General features: G+C 44.3%; 1 long non-coding RNA gene across 1 annotated transcript; it reads left to right on the top strand.

The window, feature by feature from the left end:
• The first annotated feature begins 655 nt into the window (after positions 1 to 655).
• On the top strand, positions 656 to 24,061 carry LOC148146283 (uncharacterized). Its single transcript, XR_015760753.1, has 4 exons — positions 656 to 787; positions 6,676 to 6,855; positions 17,887 to 18,175; positions 23,835 to 24,061. It is a non-coding gene; the product is annotated as an uncharacterized LOC148146283 (long non-coding RNA).
• Positions 24,062 to 24,315: the final 254 nt, after the last annotated feature.

Raw genomic sequence — 24,315 nt, 5'->3', positions numbered from 1 at the left:
CTCCACCAGGCCGTGGGGAAGGAGTGACTGCAATTTGCTGGAGAGGTCGCAGCAGCCAGTCCCCTCTCCTTGTCTTTCCTTTTCCCAAGATTCAACGAATGACTCCGACTTTCACTCCCTCTCCCCCGGAACTGCTCTCCCTCTGGAATTCCTCTCTCACTTTAACACCTCTCCCTCTCTCTGTGACCCCTTTGTAACCCCTCTCCCTCTATAACCCCTCTCCCTTTGTAATCCCTCTCCTCCACTAACTCATCCCTCTCCCTCAGTAACTCCTCTCTCTCTTTCCTCCTCTCTCTGTCCCTCTGTAACTCCTCTCTCTCACTAACTCCTCTCTTTCTCTGTCCCTCAGTAACTCCTCTCCTCCCTCTCCCTCTGTAACTCTCTCTCTCTCTCTCTCTCTCGGTAACTCCTCTCTGTCTCTCTCGGTAACTCCTCCCGCCCTCCTCTGGTTGAAACCCAGCCAATGTTCCGTTGTTTCTCTGTCGGAGTCCGGGCTCCTCTCGCTCCTGTCTGCCTGCCTGGCTACAGGCGTTTCCTTCCCCGGTCTCTGCTTCTCTCCGGCCGTTCCTGGACCGGTGTTGCCCGGGTGAAGTAAACGAGAGGATCGCGATGGTGTGCAGTCTGAATCGGAGAACCTACAACCAGAGAGACACAGAGCCAGCCAAGTCCTATTGGACCCACGCCCCAGCCTGAGCTGGGATGCTCTTTCAGGAAGGAACCTGCCATCGAGCCCACAACAATGTGGGAGGGGTAACCCTTGGATGAAGAGAGACCAGGAGACGGGAAGGTGGTTACCTGTTTGTATTGTGACTCTTAACTGCCGTCTGGGCTATTAGGGATGGCCAATAAACACTGGCCTGGCTAACGGTGCCCCCCACCCCATGAATTTATTTGAAAAAAAGTGGCAATAGTAAATCAAATTAAATCAAACTTCACCACCCGTCATCTCTCTCTCTCTCTGATGCGAAATTGGAATTATGGTGATTTGACCGTTCATAATAAAGCAGTGAACCTGAGCACAGCAAGTTGATATGAATCCAAAAAAAAAATGCCCCTGGCCGAGAGTGGCTCAGAGGTTAGCATTGCTGGAGCACAGTGCCAGGAACCAGAGTTTGATTCCAGCCTTGGGTGGCTGTGTGGAGTTTTGCATGTTGTCTGCTTGGGTACCCTTCGGGTGCTCTGATTTCAAAGATGTTCAAGTTAGGTGGATTGGCCATGCTGAATTGCCCATAATGTCCAGGCTAGGTGGGTTACCATATCCCCACACACACACATACACACACAGCAGAACACTCCTGCAGGTTTAGGCAATGCTCAATCTAATGCAACATCCTGGTGGATCTCCTTTGCCCCCCCCTCTAGTACAATCACATCCTTCCTATAATGCGGTGACCAGAACTGCACACAGTATTCCAGCTGTGGTCTCACCAAAATCCTGTAAAGCTCCAACACGACACCTCCCTGCTCATGTATTCAGTGGCTTTGATCCTTCTTAATTCCCTTACCTGCCTATCCTGCTGGCTTCACGGATGGCTGGACACACAAACCAGGATCTGTCTAATCTTCTGTGCTTGCCAGGGTCCTCCTATTTAACGTGTACTCCCTTGCCATTTTAGTCCTCCGGAAATGCATGTCACAGAAATTTGGGCATTCAGTAGCACAGAATGGAGAAAAGAAATCACTGGCATCAAGAGCTGGCATCTTTTAAGCTTGTAACTGTGCCCACATACATTCCATCACAAACCACTCTGGGGAAAAAAGAGTTGCTCCTCAATCTTTAATTTTTTTCCTCTGACCTTACAAACATGGCCCTGAGTCTGAACTCCCCCACACTAGGGAAAAGACCCTTGTCATTCACTGTCATGATTTTATAAACCTCAACAAGGTCACCCCTCAATTTCCTATGCTGCAGTGAAAAACACGTACAGTTCTGATGTGGATCCTTCAGAGAGGGGACAGAATATGTTTACCAGGACGTTGGCTGGAATGGGGGAATTTTACCCGTGAATAAAGATTGGATAGACTGGGTTTGTTTCCACTAGAATGCAGGAGGTTGAGGGGTTTGTAAAATTGTGAATGGGCATGGATAGGGTGGAAAGTATGAGGCCTTTTCTCAGGGTGGAAGAGTCAGTTACTCGGGGACACAGGTTCAAGGTGCAGGGGTCAGGGGGGTGTTCAAAAGAGATATGTGAGGCATGTTTATCATGGAAAGGGTGGTGAGTTCATGGAACACACTGCCAGAACAAACAATGGAAGCAGACACAATTGTAGCTTTCAAGAAGCATCCAGCAGCAGGCATGAATAGGAAGGGAACAAGGGAATACGGATCCTGTAAGTGAAGACAATTTTAATATGGAAGGCAAAATGTGTCAGTGCAGGCTTGGATGGTTGAAGGGCCTGTTCCTGTGCTGTAATGTTCTTTGTAAAATGTCCCCAGCCTCTCCAGTCTATTTTTATATCTCAAACCCTGCACTCCTGGCAACATCCTGGTGAATCTTTTCTGAACCGTCTCCAGTTTAATAATATCCTTCCTACAGCAGCGTGAGCAGAACAGGACACAGTCTTCCAGAATTGGCCTTACCAACTTCCTGTCTAACCTCAGCACACCATCCCAACTCCAATATTCAGAGAGCTGAACAATGAAGGTCATCACACTCCAGCAGGCATTGTTTCACCCTGACTCCCCTTGTAACTGTCCACATCTCGCCTGGGACACTGATGTGAAACATCAGTGACTGATTCGACCAAGTCTCATTTCCTACTGTTCCTGTGTATCCCTCAGAACACGAATGTAATGTGCATTCCCATGGCAACATCACAATGACAGACTTGTTTGTGGATTCACATGAAGTGGGCATCACTGACTGGGACAGCCTTGTTACCCATCCCCCTAAGCTCTACGGCATAAATGATAAGGAACTCTCCTCTTTAACTCCACTGTCCTTGTGTTTTAAGAACCCTGACCACAAATGCAAAGTCACATGGGGAGAAAGCTCCAGGATTCTGTCCCAGAAAAACTGAAGGAAGGATGGTTAATTTCAAAGTTGGGATTAAGGGTGAAGTGGAGAGTAACTGCAGAAGGAGTAGTGTTGCGTCATATTGCTGGCCTTGTCTTCAAGGTGATATTGATGTTGGGTTTACAAGGTGCTGTTGAGGGACCCTTCCTGAATTACTCTAGTAAATCCATAGGTTTGTTTCCAGGAAAAATGGACAGGATTCATCAGAGAAGGGAAATGCAAATTGCTCAAAGTCTTATGAGATGATAACATGGAGGGCCCAAGCAGCTGAAGGCCGGTGGAGTGATGGAATTAGGGGATGTTCAAGAGGCTGGAATCGCAGGAGGGCTGACATCATGGAGTGATAATGAGCAATTGATGTTACAGCTAAGAGAGGGTTATTGGGACTGGAGGAGGTTTCAGAGATAGGGTGGGGTGTAAGGGGTGAAGGAGGTTCTGGAATTAGGGAAGGTGTCAGGGCTGGATGAGGTTACAGAGATAGGGAGGAGTGTACTGGGTGGAGGGGTTACAGAGTCATAGAGATGTACAATGCAGAAACAGTCCCATCAATCCAACTCATCCATGCCGACCAGTTCTCCTAACCTAATCTTGACTCAATTGCCCGCACTTGGCCCATATCCCTCTGCACCTTTCTTGTTATATATCAATCCAGATGCCTTTTAAATGCTGTAATTGTACCAGCCTCCACCACTTCCTCTGGCAGCTCATTCCATACACGCACCACTCCTGAGCCCATTGGCCCATCTCATCAAGATCCTGTTGTACTCTGAGGTAACCTTCTTTGCCATCCACTACACCTCTAGTTTTGGTGTCATCTGCAAACTTACTAACTGTATCCCCTATGTTCACATCCAAATCATTATATAAATGATGAAAAGCAGTGGACCCAGCACCGATCCTTGTGGCACACCACTGTCACAGGCCTCGAGTCTGAAAAGCAACTCTCCGCCATCGCCCTCTGTCTTTTACCTTCAAAGTCAGTTCTGTATCCAAATGGCTAGTTCTGCTTGTACTCCATGAGATCTAACCTTGCTAACCAGTCTACCATGGGGATCCTTGTTGAACACCTTACTGAAGTCCACATAGATTGCGTCTACCGCTCTGCCCTTATCAATCCTCTTTGTTACTTCTCTGAACAAACTCAGTCAAGTTAGTGAGACATGATTTCCCACACACAAAACCATGTTGACTATTCCTAATCAGTCCTTGCCTTTCCAAATACATGTAAATCCTATCCGTCAGGATTCCCTCTAACAACTTGCCCGCCACCAATGTCAGGCTTACCGGTCTATAGCTTCTCTCAGCTTTAAAGCATCACCTTTTCATTCTGAGGCTATGTCCTCTGGTTCTAGTCTCTCCTACTCGTGGAAACATCTTTCCATATCTAATCTACCACGGGGTCTCAGTATTCTGTAAGTTTCAATCAGATCTCCCTCACTCTTCTGAACTCCATTGAGTCCAGACCCAGAGTCCTCAGCCACTCCTCATGTGACAAGCTTTTCATTCCTGGGATCATTCTTATAAAATGCCTCTGGAATGCTCTTAACTTACTATTGTGAGAGATGACATTACATTGAATTACATGTTTTGACTGCAGGCTATAAAACGACCGAACTTTAGCAGCAAGCTATGTTAGTGTCCCTTTCTCACTGACTGCTGCTATCTCCTCAACAGTTTGAAGGGTCTATGATGTGTAGATACTAGACAGTACAAACTGAGCATACACATCTCTCTGTAATGAGAACAACCCATGGTTGACTCAGACTATGTGGACTTTACCTTTACCTTCACCAAGCATACATTAATATGATTAAGAAAACATTTACTCAGCAACAGGAATGTTGGATGATTACAAAAATAACTTGGTCCACATATATTTTGCCCAAACCATGGTTGCTACCATATAACCAAAAACAATTATACATGTGGAAGTCTAAACCCAGTTTATTCATCCTAGACGTGTGTTGCAATTCAGTTCTTTCTGTTTTCTTGTCTTTGACAGTGCATTACCCTACAATGTAGGTATGTCTGCTCTCATGTATGTTCACCCTGTTCAATGTCCTTGTCTTTATCTTCATCTTCACTCTCAGAAGATTACTGCTGATCCCCTTTTTCCTCTGCCGACAGTCCACACCCTGTTTGTCAACTGCACTTGAGAAAGGCATAGTGCACCATTTCTGATCTATACTGCAATGCTCCACTGGAGCTTCCAACTCAGCTTGAAGTGGTTGAGTTATGATTGTTCAACTATGGCCCTTATGGAAGCATGGGCAGTATTGTATCTTCATTTTGCCGTTGCCTCAGGGACGCACTAGCACCTTGATAACATTCATAGACCCTTATTTCAAGGAGATTGGAGTGTAAGAGTAGGGAAGACTTACTGCAACTGACAAAGGTACTGGTGAGACCACACAGAGTCATACAACATGGAAACAGACCGTCTGTTCCAACAAAGCCTTGCAGAACATTATCCCAAACTAAACACGTTCCACCTGCCCGCTCCTGGCCCATAGCCCTCCAACCCTTTCCCACTCATGTACTTATCCAAATGTCTTTTAATCTTATAATTGTACCCACATCCTCCCTTTTCTCAGGAAGTTCATTCCACATGCGAACCACCCAATGCATAAAGAAAGTTCCTCATCTTTTTAAAATCTCTTTCCTCTCACTTTAAAAATGTGCCCCCCTAGTCTTGAAACACCCACCCTTGGGAAAAGACAAGTAGCATCAACTCTATCCATACCCATCATTCTTTTATAAACTTCTATCAGTCTCGAGTAATGTGGGCAGTTTTGGTCCCTTTGTTTGGGGAAATTTCATTGGAGGCAGTTGAGAGAAGGTCTACTAGGCTAATCCCCAGAGAGCAGGCATTGTCTAAATAGCAAATGCTAAACAGGTTGGAACTCTACTCACTGGAACTTAGAAGATCTAACTGAAAAATATGGGATTCTTAAGGGGTCTTACAGGGAAAATGCTGAGAGGAGGTTTCTTGTCATGGGGGAGTCTAGGACCAGAAAGCATGGTCTCAGAATCAAGGGGTGCCAGTTTAAGACTGAAATGAGGAAGAATATCTTCTCTTTGTGTCTTTGAAAGTCCTTGTCACAGTGCCCCCTGTCAGGGCTGAGTCCTTGTGTATAGTTAAGGCTGAGATGGATAGATTCTTGATCAGTCAGGGAATCAAGGCTTCCAGGGAAGGTGAAAGTGAGGAATGTTGGATCAGTCACAATCCTATAGAATGGTGGACCAGGATCAAGAACTTAAGGGCCTACTCCTGTTCCTGTTTCTTATGGCATTATTGTCATGTGGTCATCCTGAGCACTAACCCACTGTTCTGGAAATCATGGTGTTGAATACTACCACAGTAATGGTGAAATATGAATTCACTAAAATCTGGATTTAAAAACTACCCTGTGATGACCATATAACCATTGTTGATTCTCAGATTACAGGTTTATTAGTGAAATTCCAGATCCATGGCAATTCCGTTGGCTCTTAACTGACATCTGAAATAGTCAAGTAAGACACTCAGTTCAAAGGTAATAATGGATGGAAAACAAATGGCAGCCTTACCAAAAAAGCCACATCCCAGGAAAGAATAACAAGAAAAGAAACATGTTATGAACCAAATTTAGAGAATTTTTCATTTAATTCCCTGCAGCTCTTCTTCTGTGGCCCAAGGACTTTGGAAGGAGGCAGGATCTCGGGTCTTGTCTTCTACATCAACATCATGGCGGCTCCAAGACGGTCTGAAACAATCCTTCAAACTCTGGCATTGATGGTTCCATATAAGTTAAACATTGTTGAAGTGACAAAACCTTTCCACTCTCCAGCTCTGCAGGTTGGTGATAGGGCAGTCTGAAAGCAATATGGGTACAGGCTATGGCACCCTACAGCTGAGGGAAGGTAGTGATGGCAGAGAATTCCACTGCCCAGGTTGCTTGGCTGTCATTGTTATGGGTGAATGATGTAATCAAGTGTAATCTGGAGAAAGAGGCATCAGTGACAGCTTGAATGCATTTGCAGGTCTGAAAATGTGTTGCTGGAAAAGCGCAGCAGGTCAGGCAGCATCCAAGAACAGGAGAATCGATGTTTCGGGCATAAGCCTTCCTGAAGAAGGGCTTATGCCCGAAACATCGATTCTCCTGTTCCCTGGATGCTGCCTGACCTGCTGCGCTTTTCCAGCAACACATTTTCAGCTCTGATCTCCAGCATCTGCAGACCTCACTTTCTCCTGCATTTGCAGGTCGCCTCAACTGGGAGATGCTACAAAAGACTCGATGTAAAATATATGTGTGTGTAAAATGTATGGGATTTTGAACTAATGACAAATATGTTTTGTCCTAATTACTTGAAAGCACTTAATAATTATCTAGGTATGTTTTTCTGGAACTATGACTTAAAGGTGGAATGTGCCTCCTGGAATAATAATGGGCGGCACGGTGGCACAGTGGTTAGCACTGCTGCCTCGCAGCGCCAGAGACCCGGGTTCAATTCCCGACTCAGGCGACTGACTGTGTGGAGTTTGCACGTTCTCCCCGTGTCTGCGTGGGTTTCTTCCGGGTGCTCCGGTTTCCTCCCACAGTCCAAAGATGTGCAGGTCAGGTGAATTGGCCATGCTAAATTGCCCGTAGTGTTAGGTATAGGGTAAATGTAGGGGTATGGGTGGGTTGCGCTTCGGCGGGTCGGTGTGGACTTGTTGGGCCGAAGGGCCTGTTTCCATACTGTAATGTAATCTAATCTAATCTAATGGTTATTTGTTATATTGTGCTAGTTTGTAAGAAAAATCATTGACAGATTTTGTTCTGAGCAAGGATCACTGGACCCAAAACGTTAACTCCTGATTTCTCTCCACAGATGCTGCCAGACCTGCTGAGTTTTTTTTTTGTTTTTGGAATGACTGCAGTTTTTGAATAGGAAATGGGACTTTACTTTGTGTTTTGAAATATTTTATAATACATTGCAAATAGAAAGGAAAACAAAGAACTGCAGATGGAACTGGAGATCTGAAAGAACCAAATTCAAAACATGCCTGAGAAATTCAGAGGCTCTGGTAACATCTGTGGCAAGAGAAACACAGTTAACACTGAGTCTAGTGTGGCTGTTCCTAAGAACTCTGTTTCTCTTTCCATGGATGCTGTCAGACCTGCTGAGTTTCTCCAGCATTTTCGATGTTTGTTTTGATTTCCAACATGCACAGTTTTTGCCTTTAGTCAGATCTGAAGATAAAGCTGTTCATATCTGTGTCTTAGGGGACACTGTTTGCAAGTAATCCATGGCTGATACATTAAACAATAAAAACATTTGAGAGTGCAGGTGGGAGACAATTTAAAACAAGGAAAAAGAGTAAGTGCTGAGGGAATGCAGCAAGTTTGCAGCGTCTGTGGAAAGAAAGACAGACAGAGTTAACATTTTGAGTTCAATGTTCAGTTTTCATGACAATTTAAGGTCTCCTCTGAATGACAGAACCTCCCACTAGTTCTGTTCTGGTGGCTCAGGACTAATGTTCATGTTCAAGTTTTGTACAAGGGCCAGATCCTACTCAAATGGCTACAGTTTAATCAGTTAAAGCCTGTGTAAATTTTGGGAATTAATATGAGGGTTTTGCAATTAAAGCCCAGCTACCAAGCCAAATCAAGCTACAATTGAAAATAATGCATTTCCATTGGCTCAGAACAAGGCAAACAAACAAAATAAATTAATTGCAAGAATGTTTCATCATTGAGTTTAGTCTGCCCTTCCCTCTGAACATAATAAAACTGCAATGAACAATGCACCTGTTTCTAGAATTTGTTTTATTTCAACAATAAATACTTTGTACAGTGAGCAATAAAATCTTGCTGAGGACACAGGACAGTGAATATTTTCTCTGTGCTGACATTTGAAACACAGATGGAAGTGATATGGGATATTTTGGAACTATCATGGTCCCTGGATCACTAAAGATTAGATATGTAAGTAAGATACATATGGAAATCCTGATGATATGACTTGCACGTTTCAAATTCCCATGACCCTCTGTTGACCCCTCTCCCTGACCATCAAGGACATCCAAGGCTTAACACCCAGCTCCCTGTGTACCAGCTCCCCAGCCTGTGATATCCTACCTTGGTTTATTTAGACATTTCAAAGCAATCCTCTGCCTTCTGCACTGAGTTTCAGTCACAGACATTGCAAAGTCCTCGTTAGTTTCCTGGCAGCTGTTTGCTAAATCTAGGCTTCAACCACCTCTTGGGTAACTAAACTCCTGATAGCATCATCACACACACTGAGTCCCCTTTCCCATCTATCATTCTGTTCCTTTGTCCATGTGATTACTATCCAAACCCACACATTACCTTCTGAATACTCAGTGACCGAGTGAGTAAGCTAACCTCCAGATCCAGTCCCACAAACTTCCAGACCCTCCGAACCCTGTCAGCTGAAACTACAAACATACATCATGGATCATCTGATTTCAGCCCCACCCCTTACCCTCCCCTTATCTGACCTGTCAAACACCTTGACTGTTAGAACCATCCTCCAAACCAGAACTGACCAGAAAACACCACCACCCACACATTCTAATTACTCCCACCAACTGGACTCTGCAATTCAACCTCAACCATCCAGCTTTTGCCCCCAAACAGACACAATTACCCCCATTGAAATGCATTGACACAATCGAGTCAGGCCTGATTATACTGCCCCTTTTCCCAACAATCCGGATACACTCCAGGCAGAATGACCAGCTCATCCTTGTACCAGCTCAGCAATCTGCATTATCCAATCTTCGTTTATTTATCAAAGCCATCCTCTGAAATGTGAAGGAAGGATGTGACTCAGGAAACACATAGATTTGACAACAATCTTCTGTGAAGATTGCAGCTCTGTATCAGCTGAGCGACAGAATTCCATGATTATGTGCGATGAATCTGTCACAGTCACATTCCATCAAGTTGCTCTAGAGAGTTTCAGAGATCAGAACTCTGGGTCGGGGACAGAATTGTCACATTTGATGGATTTCCAACCAGAATTCTTGAGACCAAAGTTTGGTTTCTGGTCACTGGATTCAAAACGTTAACTCTGATTTCTCTTCACAGATGCTGCCAGACCTGCTGAGCTTTTCCAGCAATTTCTGTTTTTGTTTCTGATTTACAGTATCTGCAGTTCCTTCCATTTTATTTGGTTATCAAGGACCTGAATGCTCAGCAATTGTCCAATATAAAATGTTCAAATAGCCAATCACTACGAGACTAACACTTAATAAGTCTGTTGTCCACCTGTAAACTTGTGAAATACTGACTCTCTTTGTTGCTGTGCTGCGTAACTGACTTACTCAAGGGCTAATGCAACAGGCCAGACAGACAGTAAGTCAGGTGGCATGTGAGACAGTATTGAATGCCCATTGAATGCTCATTGGCATTTGGTGCTAAAAGTTTGGATTATGATGCAGTCTGGATAAATTAGATATTGCAAACAGGAGATAATCAAATGGACAGTCACTATTTTCAATAATATAAAAGAAAGAACTGTGGATGTTGGAAATCTGAGACACAAATAGAAATTGCTGGATATTTCTCTCTGCATTCTCTCTACAAATGCTGCCAGACCCATGGAGTTAACATTTTGACCCTTTTGCAGAATTGGACTTGTAATGTTAACTCTGCTTTCTCTCCACTGGCTTCAATAAGCAGCTCTTCCACCCCCATTTTGGAGCAGATATTTTAATCTTCATTTGCTGAGTAACATCAACTCAGACAGCTCAGTTTCCAGACATGAAAGTTTGTGTTTTGGAAATGTGCATGCAATTTAAATCCCTCTCATTTGCCCTGTTGAAAAGACTTTGGCTTCTTTTGATGAGCAACATAAAGACAGACCGTTTTCCCAAGATACAAATATAAATGGTTTCTGTTCATATGAGCCTGTCCAATATGTTTGTATTTAAACAAATCAAAATAATAGCTCTGTATCTGAAAGTGGGCAGCTTTTGTGTCAACTTAAACAAATCCATAGCACACATTGATGTAAATAAATACAGCATGAGGACAGTTAGGGGAAAGCAGCCACTCAAGGGGCTGATCGATAGGCCCCCTGATGAAGACATATTGGCTGCTTGTGATAGTGAGATGGCAGTCATCATTGCTGACTTGAATCTACACAAAGACTGTGTAAATCAGGTTGGCAGCAGTAACGTGGATGAGAGGTTATTGATGACCTTCGAGAAAGTATCTTAAAGCTGCGTGTTCTGAAGCAACCAGACAGAAGGTTATGTTATTATCATCTTATTGATACTGTGTAATGTGACAGGATTTATGAAACAATCTCAGTGTAAAGGCTCTCCTACGTAGCAGACATCACAATATAATTCAATTTTAAATCCAATTTGAATGGACGAAGATTGACTCTGAGGTAAGTATTTCAAAATTAAACAAGGTCCACTCTGCGGGCTTGTAAACGAAGCCAGCTGAAGTGAATGGCATAACTGGCTCAGAGAGAGATCAGTAGAGACAGTGATGGCAGAGATTTAAGAGGATACCTCAGAATATTCAAATGAAGTATATTCTGACTGAAACAAGAGACTTTAAAGGGAGGACTCGCTTTCTGTGGTTGACTGAAAAATTGAAGAAACCGTACAACTTGAGGATATTGCAAAGATGGGTGGCAGGTCAGATGATTGATTAGAAAATAAAGCATGGCAGAGAAAACGGTTAATTAGAAGGAGGAAATTGGAATCTCAGAACCCAACTCAAAATCTTAAAAACAACAAAGCAAGACTTTCCATGGGTATTTAAAAACAAAATATGTACGCAATGTGAGTGTCAATCCTCTGGCGAGTGAGAATATGGAGTTATTGGTAGATGATAGGGGGCAAAAAGTGCAGAGCTGGAAAAGCACATCAGGTCAGACAGCATCCAAGGAGCAGGTGAATCGATGTTTCAGGCATAAATCCTTCATCCATAGATGTTAAGGAAATGGCGAATTAAATGAATAAGTACTTTGCTTCTATCTTCACTATAGAAGATACAGAAAGCATTTCGGTAATAGTGGTAAGACACTGTTTTGCTGACATTGAAACTTCAGGCCAACTGTGTCTGCATGCTGACTCAGAACTGAGCACATGCACAGTTCCAGATTGTCTGCATCATCATCCCAATCTCCCTCACCCTCTTCCCTCCTCTCTGAGTCTGAACATCACCACCATTCTCCGCACCATGTCCACCAGCCCCAACCACCATCAATCTCTCTCTTCTCCAGGTCACAATCTCTCTCTCACCCTCAGACTTTCTCTCCCACCCTCACTCTATCCCTCCAAATCTCAACATCCAGTGAAACTGAGCAGACATGGAAAGAAGATGCATGATTGAAACACTTCAACCAATCGCATTCACCCATGCATGAGCAAGCATCTCCCTGGAGAATACTGCATGTACTCCTCAGTGTCAACCCAACTGTAAGTCAGGAAGTAGGAGGGAGGGATGAACACAATGTAATTACAGTCACTAAGGAGGCTGGACTCAGTCAAACTGATAATAGGTCTCATCACCTTCTGTCTTCATCCCAGAGTCTTAAAAGAGGTTGTTAATTCGGTTGTAGATGCATTAATGCAAATTCTTTGAATTTCCCAAGATTCATTAGACTTCACTCAGTCAGAGATCATTTAGTAAATTAGATTAGATTAGATTACATTACAGTGTGGAAACAGGCCCTTCGGCTCAACAAGTCCACACCGACCCGCCGAAGTGCAACCCACCCATACCCCTATATTTACCCATTACCTAACACTACGGGCAATTTAGCATGGCCAATTCACCTGACCTGCACATCTTTGGATTGTGGGAGGAAACCGGAGCACTGGGAGGAAACCCACGCAGAATGTGCAAACTCCACACAATCAGTCGCCTGAGGCGGGAATTGAAGCTGGGTCTCAGGCGCTGTGAGGCAGCAGTGCTAACCACTGTGCCACCGTGCCGCCCACCCTGTCTGTCAATGTTTTGCCCCATCCTTTGTCAGTGACCATCACCTCCCTGCCTCTAAACTTCTTCTGGCCCCAAGGCCTGTCTGGAATGACTTGATGGCACTAACTGCTGTTTGGAGACTCTTGCTGACACTAACCTCGAGGATGCATAAGGTTCACTTGGTACAAGGTTCATTAATTGAAACCTGCTGTTTTTCTATTACTACAGTATAATAATGTCTATTTAACCCTGACCGTATAATTCACTTCAACAGTCCCTTATTTTGAAAGAGGATGTAAATGCATTAAAGACAGTTCAGAGGAGGTTTACTCAATGAATACTTTGAATGAATGGCTTGTGCAATCGGGTTAAGTGCTCAGACTGGGTTTGTTTCTGCTGGAGTTTAGACGAGTTAAGAGTGATCTGATCAAACTGTATAAAGGCTCTAAATGATCTTGACACAGTGAATGTGGAATGGATGTTTCTTCTTGTGGGTGAGTTCAGAATTGGGGACCATGTTTATAAAATTAGTAGAGGTCACACATTTTGGACGGAGATGAAGAGAATTCTTTGTTTGGGTGTGTAACTTTGGAATTGTCTGTCCCAGAAGGTGGGAGAGGTGAGGACAGTGGATATTTTAAAGTCACAGGTAGATTTATTTCCTTGCATAACAAGAATCTAAGGTTACATTGGGTAGATGGGAACGCAAAACATAGACTTATCAGCCATAAACCTATGAAAGAGTGGAATAGGTTCAAGCGAGCAAATGAATTTGTTAAATGCATTCATGAAAGTTTCCTCAAGCAGTATATAGAGGATCCTACTCAGGAAGGGACAAAACTCGACCTACTCATGGGAAATAGGGCAGGACAGGCGATGGAGGTGATAGTGGGGGAGCACTTTGGGACCAGTCCTATTAATTTTAAAGTAGTTATGGAGAGGAACTGGTCCACAGGTTCAAGTTCTAAATTGGAGAAAGGTGAATTTTGATGGAATTAGACAGGAGCTTGCAGGGGTTGATTGGAGTAGTTTGTTTGCAGGTAAAGGGACCTCCTGCAAGTGGGAGGCCTTTAAAAGTGAGCTCGCTGGAGTTCAAGATCTATATGTTCCTATGAAGGTGAAAGGCAAGGTTGACAGGAATAGGGAACCCTGAATGACAAGAGATATTGAGGCTTTGACCAGAAAACGAATGAGGTATGGCTGAGGTACCGGCAGCTGGGACCAAGGGAATCCCTGGATGTATACAGGGGATACAGAGGTTTACTAAAGAAGAAATCAGGAAAGCAAAAAGGGGACATTGGATGGCCTTGGCTGGGAAGGTTAGGATGCATCCAAAGAGGTTCTTTAAGTAAAAAGGAGTAAGAACAACTAGCGAAAGAATAGTTATTTCTTATTTTCTAAAGGCAAGTGTAAGTCATTGTGTTCCAGAGGCAATTCAATTGGACAAATTGATAGGCTTGAAGCAACACGCACTTTATTCTTACACTGCAGTTAAAATAGTGATTTTAAAATAGCAACAATTCCAAGATAGAGGTGAAACAGGACACCTGAGATCGAGCTTGTCCACTCCGCCCATTTAGAGTCATCGGGTCATTGGGTCATAGAGATGTACAGCACAGAAACAGACCCTTCGGTCCAACTCATCCAGATATCGCAACCCAATCTAGCCCCATCTGCCAGCACCCGGCCCTCCAAACCTTTCCTATTCATATACCCATTCAGATGCCTTTTCAATGTTGCAATTGTATCAGCCTCCACCACACCCTGTGGCAGCTTATTCCATACATGTACCACCCTCTGTGTGAAAAAGTTGCCCCTTACGTCTCTTTTATATCTTTCCCCTCTTACCCTAAACCTATGGCGTCTAATTCTGGACTCCCCCACCCCATTTGTCTATTTATCCTATTCATGCCCCTCATGACTCTATAAACCTCTATACAGTCATCCCACAGCCTCCGACGCTCCAGGGAAAACAGCCCCAGCTTGTTCAACCTCTCCCTACAGCTCAAATCCTCCAATCCTGGCAACATTCTTGTGAATCTTTTCTGAACCCTTTCAAGTCTCACAACATCCTTTTAAAAGGAAGGAGAGCTGAATTGCACACAATATTCCAAAAGTGGCCTAACCAATGTCCTGTACAGCTGCAACTAACTCCTGTGTTCAATACTGTGACGAATAAAGGAACGCATACCAAACGCCTTCTTCACTATCATATCCTACCTGCAACTCTACGTTCAAGGTGCAAGGACCTGCACTCCAAGGTCTCTTTGTTCAGCAACACTCCCTAGGACCTTACCATTAAGTGTATAATTCCTGCTAATATTTGCTTTCCCAAAATGACTCCTACCATCACTACTTTACAGTTGATAAACTTTTGCACAAACTCCCTGAAAATTTATTTTTACGTAGCTTTCCCATGAGTTCTTGGCCTATAGAATACAGGCCTAGCGCACTTTATGGTCTCTTAAGAATGTCAACCCCTGTGTTGCAAATTCCCAACTGCAGCATTGCCATGTGCCCTTGCAGATTAGAGGGATAATTAGTGGGATTAGTTCAGCCTTGTTGAAAAGAAGAGAATTACTTGAATATCGAAGTAGTACATACTATTCAAGCTCAATGAAGGAGGAACAGAATATTGGTTTGCTTCAGCATTGTCTCATATGCTGCAGATGGGAGCTCTGTGAGTCCTCCTTCATTTGAAAAGGGGATTTTCAAACTAAATGAGAGAAAATAATTGTATTAGATGAAATCAATCAAGTCCCGTTCACCAGCACCTGGCCCACACCCCTCCAAACCTCTCCCACTTAAATACTCATCCAGATGCCCCAGAAATGTTGCAATTGTACCAGCCTCCACCACCTCCCCCAGCAGCCCAGTCCACACACACATACCTTTCCTTTTCATTTTTCTCTTTTCCTTCTTCGCTTTTCCATTTTTGATCTTTCTCCTCTCTTCTTTCTTCTCCTGGCCATGGGACTCCTGGCCTCAGACTGTGCACAAACCCAACCTGACAGTCTCTCGGCCAAGCTGAGCAATCTCTCAGTGGCCCAAGGTGCCGCTCTCTCAATGGCTGAGCATGTGCTGTCTCTTGGCTAGGTGTGTTGATGTCACTGCCTGACGTGGTGATCTCTCGGCCGGCTGTGGTGATCTCTCGGCCGGGTGTGGGGATCTCGCAGCTCGCCAGCGTGATGATCTCTCAGCCCAGTTTGGTGATCTCTCTGTCCGGCATGGTCAACTCTCAGCTGGGGGGATGGTGATCTCTCAGCCTGGCATGGTGATCTCCCAGCCTGGCATGGTGATCTCTTGGTCTGGCATGGTGATCTGTCGGCCTGATGTGGCAAACTCTCAACCCAGCGTGTTGATCTCTCAGCCCGGCTTGGGGATCTCTCAGCCCGCTGTGGTGATCTCTCGGCCCAGTGTGATGATCTCTCAGACCGGTGTGGTGATCTCTCAGCTCGGTGTGGTGATCTCTCAGCCCGCTGTGATGATCTCTCAGCCCGGTGTGGTGATCTCTCAGTTCGGTATGGTGATCTCTCGGCTCAGCATGATGATCTCCCAGCCTGGTGTGGTGATCTCTTGGCCCAGCCTAATGATCTCTCAGCCCAGTCTGATGATCTCTCGGCCTGGTGTAGTGATCTCTCGGCCCAGCATATGCAGTCTCTTGGCCAGCTGTCGCCTTAGCACGGACCTCTGATCTCAAGGTGATTCTTTGAAGTGCGGTCCAAATGAGATTAAGCACTTAAGAAAGACTGTAATGTTTGAACCTGCGTCTTTATTCCTTTATTTTCCACTTAAAAGTAAGAATGTCTGCAACGTGTAACTTTTAAACTTACATCGTGTGTTTTATGCTATAGTATATTTACTTTAAAAATAAAAATTGTTGAATTTTTAACATTGTTCTTTCTTCATACTTGTGGGCAGCACAGTGGCACAGTGGTTAGCACTGCTGCCTCACAGCGCCAGAGACTCGGGTTCAATTCTCTCCTCAGGCGACTCTCTGTGTGGAGCTTGCGCATTCTCCCCGTGTCTGCGTGGGTTTCCTCCGGGTCCTCCGGTTTCCTCCCACAATCCAAAAATGTGCAGGTTAGGTGAATTGGCCATGCTAAATTGCCCGTAGTGTTAGGTGAAGGGGTAAATGTAGGAGTATGGGTCTGGGTCGTATACGCTTCGGCGGGTCGGTGTGGACTTGTTGGGCTGAAGGGCCTGTTTCCACCAGGTAAGTAATCTAATCTAATCTAATACCTTCTTCTTAAGATTCTGTGCCGAAGTATTTGTCCCGAAGATGGTGCATTATACACTTCTCACTGTATTCCTGTACCTTTGTACTGAATACATGTGACAATAAAATCAAAATCAAATTACAGCCAAAAAAAAGAAGTGTTGGAATAACTATTGGAAAACTTAGCAGGATAATGGGTTATTTATCTCATAAACAGCAACTGCTCCAATAGAGTAACACATCCTTGGCGCAGGCAAATTCAGTAAAATAGATTGTCTCACATGCAATTCTGGACAAGGACTGTAATAGAGTTGTTCAAGATTACATTTACTTTCAGTGTTCTGGAAACAGTTCAATATTTATTTATCCCTTTAAATCTTTCCTATTCATGTCCCTGTCCAAATGTCTTCGAAATGTTGTAATTGTACCTGCCTGGACCACTTTCTCTGGCAGCTCATTCCATACACACACCCCCCCTGCATGAAAATGTTACCCCTCAGGGAGGGAGTAGTGTAATAAAGGAGGGAGTCTTGTTACAACTGCACGGTCACTGTTTAGACCACATATTGCGCTCAGTTTTGGTTTCCTTTATGAAAATGATATACTTACATTGGAAGCAGTTCAGAGAAGTCTCAGTTCCTGGGAGGAAGGGATCCTTGTTTCAAAACTCCAATTAACCTGGATTAGAAACAGTAACTCTCTTATCCCTCCACAGATGCTGCCAGACCTGCTGCGGTTCTCCAGTGATTTCTTTTTGGTGTGCTCCAAGAGGTTTATATCTAGAATAATTAATACCCCGGAGTGAGTTACGGACTGGAATCTAATCAAGGGATTCGAAGTAGTGATCTGACTGGAAAGACACTGGAATTCTGAAAATGTGATTGCACTGAAATTTTTGTCTCAATAGTATCCAGCTGAGGTGTCTTTTTAAAAGTAAAACTCAATATTCAAACTTCCATGTGCACTAGTCTGGGAAAGCCACATCTGGGACTGTATCCTCCAAGGTGAGCCTGTATCTCAGCGACCTAGAGTTGTTTCATAGCATCCCTGTTGCAGTGTTTTAAATGCAGAAAGAGCTCACTGAACAGAGAAGAACAAAGAACAATGCAGCACAGGAACAGGCCCTTCGGCCCTCCAAGCCTGCGCTGCCTGCGCTTACCCTGTTACGGTGGCCCAGTGGTTAGCACTGCTGCCTCACAGCGCCAGAGACCCGGGTTCAATTCCCGCCTCAGGCGACTGACTGTGTGGAGTTTGCACATTCTCCCTGTGTCGGCGTGGGTTTCCTCCGGGTGCTCCGGTTTCCTCCCACAGTCCAAAAGATGTACAGGTCAGGTAAATTGGCCATGCTAAATTGCCCGTAGTGTTAGGTAAGGGGTAAATGCAGGGGTATGGGTGGGTTGCGCTTCGGCGGGGCGGTGTGGACTTGTTGGGCCGAAGGGCCTGTTTCCACACTGTAAGTAATCTAATCTAATCTAATCTAATCTAACCCTTCCATACTAAAACTGTCTTCATTTCCAGGATCCGTATCCCTCTATTCCCTTCCTATTTGTGTATTTGTCCAGGTATTCCCTTGAATGCTGCTAATGTGTCTGCTTCTATCACTTCCTCTGGCAGTACATTCCAGGCACTCACCACCCTTTGTGTGAAAAACGGGCCTTGCACATCTCTTTTAAACTTCCCTCCTTGTGATTTGAACCTGTGCCCCTCGTAATTGACGCCCCAACCTGTGAAAAAACCTCATATTTCGACTTCATCCAATGCCATTCACAATCTTATAAACTTCTACATTCTAATGTAAACAAATCCAGTCTATCCAAACTTTCTTCATAGCTAAAACCACTAATACTAAGGCAACACCCTAGCAAACCTTTTCTGTATCCTGTCTAAAGCATCAACGTCCTTCTAGTAGTGTGGTGACCAGAACTAGACACAATATTCCAAGTGCAGCCAAACTAAAGTTCTACAAAGCTGAAGCATAACATGCCTATCATAGAAACCATAGAATCCTTACAGTGTGGAAACAGGCCATTTGGCCCAACAAGTCCACACCGACCCTCTGAAGATATCCCACGCAGATCCATTCCTCTCCCCTATTATTCCACATTTCCCCTGAATAATGCGCCTACCTTACACATCCCTGAACGCTATGGGCAATCTAGCTTGGCCAATTCACCTAACCCACACATCTTTGGACTACTGTTATACTCAATGCCCATTCCAATGAAGGCAAGCATGCCATAGGCCTTTTTACTCCCTTATCCACCAGCAAGAAAGGAAGCACATGTCAGGTATAGACAGGATAGATCGAGTGAATCCTTAGAAGAGTATACGTAAGAGAGAAATCAGGAGGGCAAAAAGGAGACATGAGATAGCTTTGGCAAATAGAGTTAAGGAGAATCCAAAGGACAAATAAATTAAGGACAAAAGGGTAACTGGGGAGAGAATAGGGCCCCTCAAAGATCAGCAAGGTGGCCTTTGTGTGGAGCTGCAGGAGATGGGGCAGATATTAAACGAGTATTTTGCATCGGTATTTACTATGGAAAAGGACATGGAAGATATAGAATGTAGGGAAATAAATGGTGACATCTTGAAAAATTACAGAGGAGGAAGTGCTGGATGTCTTGAAATGCATAAAAGTGGATAAATCCCCGGGACCTGATCAGGTGTACCCGGGAAATCTGTGGGAAGTGATTGCTGGACCTCCTACTGAGATATTTGTATCAGCGATAGTCACAGGTGAGGTGCTAGAAGACTGGAAGTTGGCTAACATGGTGCCACTGTTTAAGAAGGGTAGTAAGGACAAGCCAGGGAACTATAGACCAATGAGCCTGATGTCGGTGGTGGGCATGTTGTTGGAGGGAATTCTGAGGGACAGGATGTACATGTGTTTGGAAAGGCAAGGACTGATTAAGGATAGTCAATATGGCTTTGTGCGTGGGAAATCATGTCTTACAAACTTGATTGACATTTTTGAAGAAGTAACAGGATTGATGAGGGCAGAGCGGTAGATGTGATCTATATGTACTTCAGTAAGCTTTTGACAGAGCAAGGTTAGATCACATGGAATGCAGGGAGAACTAGCCATTTGGATATAGAACTGGCTCAAAGGTAGAAGACAGGATGGTGGAGGAGGGTTGTTTTTCAGACTGGAGGCCCGTGACCAGTGGAGTGACACAAGGATCGGTGCTGGGTCCACTACTTTTCAACATTTATATAAATGATTTGGATGTGAGCATGTTAGTAAATTTGCTGAAGACATCAAAATTGGAGGTGTAGTGGACAGTGAAGATTACAATGGGATCAGATAGGCTAATGGCCCAAGGAGTCGCAGATGGACTTTAATTTAGATAAATGTGAGGTGCTGCATTTTGGGAAAACATATCTTAGCAGGATAGACACATTCATGGTAAGGTCCTAGGGAGTGTTGCTGAACAAAGAGACCTTGGAGTGCAGGTTCATAGTTCTATGAAAGCGTAGTGTCAAGTAGATAGGTTAGTGAAGAAGGCATTTGTTATGCTTTCCTTTATTGGTCAGAGTATTGAGTATAGGAGTTGGGAGGTCATGTTGTGGCAGTACAGGACATTGGTTAAGGCACTGCTGGAATATTGTGTGCAATTCCAGTCTCCTTCCTATTGGAAAGATATTGTGAAACTTGAAAGGGTTTAGTAAAGATTTGAAGGGATGTTGCCAGGGTTGGAGAATTTGAGCTGTAGGGAGAGGTTGAATAGGGACTTCTTTCCCTGGAGCGTCGAACGCTGAGGGGTGGAGGTTTATAAAATCATGAGATAAATAAACAAAGTCTTTTCCCTGGGGTGTGGGAGTACAGAACTAGAGGGCATAGGTTTTGGGTGAGAGGGGAAAGATATAAAAGAGACCTAGGGGGCAACTTTTTCATTCAGAGGGTTTTACGAAAATGGAATGAGCTGCCAGAGGAAGTGGTGGTGGCTAGTACAATTGCAACATTGAAAAGGCATCTGGATGGGTATGTGAATAGGAAGGGTTTGGAGGGATATATGCCAGGTGCTGGCAGGTGGAACGAGATTGTTTTGGGATGGCATGGACGAGTTGGATGGAAGGGTCTGTTTCCATGCTGCATATCTCTATGACTCTATGACACTGTGACACTGCCACTTTAGTGATCTGTGGATGTGTACACCCAGATCCCTCTGCATGTTAATGCTCCGAAGGGTTCTGCCATTCACTATATAATTGCCAGCTGTAGTTGACCTTTCAAAATGCATCACCTCACATTTGTTGAGATTAAACTCCATCTGCCATTTTTCTGCCCATGCCTCCAACTGATCTATGTTCTGTTGTATCCTCTGACAATCGTCCTCATTATCCGCAAGTCCACCAATCTTTGTATCGTCCCAATCTTTGTATCTTCCACAAACGTACTAATTAGACTCGTCACATTTTCCTCCAAATTATTTTTAAAGGCCATGAACAGTAGAGGTTCCAGCTCTGATCCCTGTGAACACCTCTAGTCATAGCCCTCCATTCTGAAAAGCATCCTCCACCACTCCCCTCTGTCTCCTATGATTGAGTCAGTTCTAAATAGGAAAATCCATCTTGCCAGCTCACCCCCGATACCATGTGACTTCACCTTTTGTACCAGTCTGCCATGAGGGACCTTGTCAAAGGTTTTACTGAAGTCCATGTAGACAACATCGACTGGTTTTCCCTCATCAATCATCTTCATCATCTCCTCAAAAAACGTGGTCAAGTTCGTAAGGCACGACCTCTCCCTCACTAAACCATGCTGTCTGTCACTAATAAATCCATTTTCTTCTAAATGCAAATAGATCTTGTCCGTGTGAATATTTTCCAATCATTTCCCTAACACTGACATAAGGCTCACAGCTCTGTAATTCCCAGAATTATCCCTGCTACCCTTCTTCAACAATGGGACAACATCAGCTATTCTCCAGGCCTCTGGGACCTCACCTGTGGCCAGAGAGAATACAAAGATGTCTGTCAATGCTGCAGCAATTTGTTCTCTTGTCTCCCTCAATATTCTGGGATCGATCCCATCAGGACCCAGGGACTTATTTACCTTAATACTTATTAAGACACACAGAATGTTTCTGTGTCCATGTTTAACCTGATGTCATGAGGGTTCATGGGGTCTGGCATTAATGCTGAGCACTTCCAGAGCACAGCCCTCTTGACTGTATCCCACGGAGCTGTTCCCTCTGCTGGCTCTGTCCTGCCAGTGGGACAGGACCTGCCCTGAGATGGTCATTGTGTTGTCTGGGACATTGTCTGTAAAGTGGGATTCTGTGAGTGTGACCATGTTCGATTGTTGCTCGATTAGTTTGTGAGGAATATACTGCAGGTCAGTTTTAAGTGTTATACAAGAAAGAGTTAACACCTCTTGATTTCTTTCAATTTTAAAATCAAGCGGAACTAAATTTAGTTCTCGTTTGCTTCAATAATCAGAGTACACACCCGATTATTTCTCAATTCAGGAACTAAAGTAACCAGCTGAGTCACCTTCCCAACACACTGCCCGACCAAATACATTGAAAACGGCTTCGGGAAAGGCCTGAATTCAAATATAGTGCTGCTGCACCTCACTGTCCCTCCAATAAAGAGTGATTCAATGATGGGCTCTGAAATCTGTCCAGAGAGCTTCCAAACTGGGTCCAGGCAGTTATTCAAATATCCCCTCACTACAGACAATTCAGAACTATCTCAGAGAGGGTGCAGAATATTCCCAAAGGGGAGAGGGACCAGCAGGATGTTGCTGTACACATTGGAACCCATGATACAGGATGGGAAAAGGACGAGGTCCTGAGGAGTAAAAGTAGGAATTTAGGCAGGAACTTAAAAAGTCGATCCCGGAGGGTAGTTGTAGGAGGGGGATGAGGGTGTGAGTCCTTTTAGGGTAGAGAGTATGAGAAAGAATATCAGGCTTATATGATTTAACCAAATCAGAAATTATATATGTACTTAATAAAAGCAGAGGGCTCAGTAAACGGATTCCCGCGGCTGGGTTTTGAGATTTCACTCCCTATTGCAGGTCTCCTCCCTCATTCATTCCATTTCACGGAGGCGCGATTTGACAGTAACTTTCTTAAAGGGGACAGGGACCCCATTCAATCTGTATCTAACAGGTCCGTGCTGATGGAGACAACTTGTTTGATGTCCTGCCAGCTGTTCAAGTCCCGGTAGATGGTTCTGAGGGGGATTAGTATTCTCATCTTTTCATCGTTTCGGGTGAGATCGTGCGCTGGGGAGTGGGGAGACCACAGTTTGATGAATGACTGAATGAAATGCGGAAGGAGTAAATACCGAGCGATTGTGAGTGGGTTGGCAAATAAAGGGCCTTAATATAAAAATAAAGAAACATATAGTACAATATCTCACACAACCCATAGAATAAGATGTTTGAAGGTGATTGACTCTCTGTATCAGTAAAGACACGCCAGCTCGCCCACGGAGACATTGGGAATGATTAACTGATATGGGTGAGCAGGACAGAACCTCAGCAGATCACAGGATATTCAGGGACAAAGGTTACAAGATAAACAAGTGACCACATCAGCGACCAGGCACCGTGTGTTTGAATCCGACAGGTGGATATGTAATACACAATGACCTCATGTAATCAAAATGCCGAGTTAATTGAATTGTAAATTTGATGTAACTAATTTACAGACCTGATGGAATTAACTTCCTCGTCAACTGATTTACAGACCTGATGTAATCATCGCCCAGTTGGTTGACTTGTGGACTTGATATGATCAACTGCACAATAACAGTTAGTTTGTAGACTGCCATAACTTTGATGTCAGAAAGTGTAAGTTTGGTATTGTGCGGGTGTTTGACAGAGAGAGCTGGATTGTCCTGTGTGATGGTCTGGAGTTCCTCTCCTGGCTGTAATCGATTCCCGCTGGAATAAACTGCTGTTCCTGCTGAATTGCTCAGGCCTTCAGAGTCTTCTTGCCTCAGAGACAGCGGTCACTCCTACAGCAGTAATATCTGGATTACTCCCAGTGCCGTGTCCCAGTGGGAGTAGGAACAGGAGGGTAGAGCAGATGAATGTGTAGCTGAGGAGCTGGTGGAGGGGAAAAGGATTCACATTTTTGAATCATTGGAATCTCTTCTGGGGTAGAAGAGACCTGTATAAGAAGGGACA

This window comes from Chiloscyllium plagiosum, unplaced genomic scaffold (genome assembly GCF_037043375.1).
Source record: "Chiloscyllium plagiosum isolate Xiang-an unplaced genomic scaffold, Cpla_swu_hap1 HiC_scaffold_21, whole genome shotgun sequence".
NCBI classification, from domain to species: domain Eukaryota; kingdom Metazoa; phylum Chordata; class Chondrichthyes; order Orectolobiformes; family Hemiscylliidae; genus Chiloscyllium; species Chiloscyllium plagiosum.
This window is presented reverse-complemented; position numbering and strand designations above follow the sequence as displayed.